Consider the following 2,381-nt stretch of genomic DNA (forward strand, 5'->3'; position numbering starts at 1 on the left):
AAGCAATCCTTCTATATATTCATTTAAGCTATTGATAAGAATTATGTTGGGTAGAATAGGAACTGTTACAAAATGAAGCAGAATCTGCAGTTAACCATGCAGTTGTTTTCACTTGCCACAGATCAAAGCAAGACTGGTGAGTTTATTGTTTAGATCTCGACTGGAGAAGGTAAAACATGCTACTTTAAACGACCACTGAAACTGAAGTCGCTCAGTTGTGTCCGACTCTTTGTGATCCCATGGGCTGTAGCCTACCAGGCTTCTCAGCCCATGGAATTTTCCAGACAAGAGTACTGGAGTGGGTTGCCATTTCCTTCTCCAGGGGATCTTCCTGACCCAGGGATCGAACCTGGGTCTCCTGCACTGCAGGCAGACGCTTTACCGTCTGAGCCACCAGGGAAGCAAACAAAATGATGTGATCATATTAGAATTAGCTCTAAAATGAAAAACACCAGCATGACTTTCCTTGACTCTGTCTCCCTGGATTCTCACTCAAGCATCTGATCAACTAATCCAAGTCAAGGATCCTACTTGGGGAGGAATCCAGATCAGGATATTCAATCTGAGGATCTTTCCTGAATAATTAAACGACCAGAGATTCAAAAAAGATCCTGGGATTGAATATCCTGATCTGGATTCTTCCCCAAGTAGGACCCTTGACTTGGATTAGTTGATCAGATGCTTGAGTGAGAATTCAGGGAGACAGAGTCAAGGAAAGTCATGCTGGTGTTTTTCATTTTAGAGCTAATTCTATTATGATCACATCATTTTGTTTTTTCCTTTTTTACCTGTTTCTGTGGTTTGAATTTAAGGTTCTTACATCTATCGACCACAAGGAGGAGCTATGGTCTAATAAGGGAGAGGCTTGCTTCATGCTGGGAGGGGCAACTCAGAAGATGCTTTCTCAGGAAAGGGGATATAGCTTGGAAAATTATAAAAAATGATATTCATCTAAGAACATTTAAATGCATAATCTAATCTTTATTTTCAAAAGTAAAAGAAATGATGCAATTACTTGTGATTAAAATAAAACTACTTCCATTAAGAAAAAAGTGTTTTCTTTTTTGGGCTTCTTTGGTGGCTCAGCTGGTAAAGAATCCGCCTGCAATGTGGGAGATCTGGGTTTGATCCCTGGGTTGAGAAGATCCCCTGGAGAAAGGAATGGCTACCCTCTCCAGTGTTCTGACCTGGAGAATTACATGGACTGTTTTCTTTTTCAACTAGTTAGATATGTGGGAAAGACCAGTTGGCTTATTCATCAATTCTTCACCTAGAACCATAAGCCTTAGAGTGAACAGGAATCTCAGATCACCTGGTTCACTCCTGTGCCTTTAGGTATTTGGGTATTAGGGTTTTAAGAAATATAATATGGGCTCAATAATCATTCCCTGGTGGCTCAGACAGTAAAGAATTTTCCTGGAAGGCAGGAGACCTGGTTGATCCCTGGTTTGGGAAGATCCCCTGGAGAAGGGAATGGCTACCCACTCCAGTATTCTTGCCTGGAGAATTCCATGGACAGAGGAGCCTGGCAGGTTACAGTTCATGGGGTCGCAAAAAGTCAGACATGACTGACTGACTGTCACTTTCACTTTCAAAAATCTTGTGTTGATGAATGAATGAATAAACGACCATTCATTAATGTAGGCCAGGTAGGTTAATTAAGTTGACTAAACAAGTAGTCAGCCAATGGGAGAAAGATTTGGGAAAAGGAGGATATCACACCAAACCCCAGGTTTCTAATTCCTTGGATTATACTTCATATACAAAATCATGTTGTCCCTTCTGCATTTACTGCTTAAATATAGTTTAAATGTAAGTTAACAAACTACTTTCAGCCATATTCAAAGATGCAGTAGGCTGCTTTGGGGATAGTGATTTTTTAGCCATTATTCATATATAAACAGAGGCTGACACAATCCACATGTTTTGGGAAGTCACTGAGATTCCTGCATTAGATGTCACTTTAAAATGGCTGCCCTCCATTAAAAAGAATTCATTTGAATCAGTTCTAATGAGATGGATGAAACTGGAGCCAATTATACAGAGTGAAGTAAGCCAGAAAGAAAAACACCAATACAGTATACTAACACATATATATGGAATTTAGGAAGATGGCAATGACGACCCTGTATGCAAGACAGAGAAAGAGACACAGATGTGTATAATGGACTTTTGGACTCAGAGGGAGAGGGAGAGGGTGGGATGATTTGGGAGAATGGGAATTCTAACATGTATACTATCATGTAAGAATTGAATCGCCAGTCTATGTCTGACGCAGGGTGCAGCATGCTTGGGGCTGGTGCATGGGGATGACCCAGAGAGATGTTGTGGGGGAGGAGGTGGGAGTGGGGTTCATGTTTGGGAACGCATGTAAGAACTAA

General features: G+C 41.0%; 1 non-coding gene across 1 annotated transcript; it reads right to left on the minus strand.

The window, feature by feature from the left end:
- Positions 1 to 327: 327 nt before the first annotated feature.
- Positions 328 to 400, minus strand: TRNAC-GCA (transfer RNA cysteine (anticodon GCA)). The gene has a single exon. It is a non-coding gene; the product is annotated as a tRNA-Cys (tRNA).
- Positions 401 to 2,381: the final 1,981 nt, after the last annotated feature.

Source organism: Ovis canadensis, chromosome 9, assembly GCF_042477335.2.
Source record: "Ovis canadensis isolate MfBH-ARS-UI-01 breed Bighorn chromosome 9, ARS-UI_OviCan_v2, whole genome shotgun sequence".
NCBI lineage: Eukaryota > Metazoa > Chordata > Mammalia > Artiodactyla > Bovidae > Ovis > Ovis canadensis.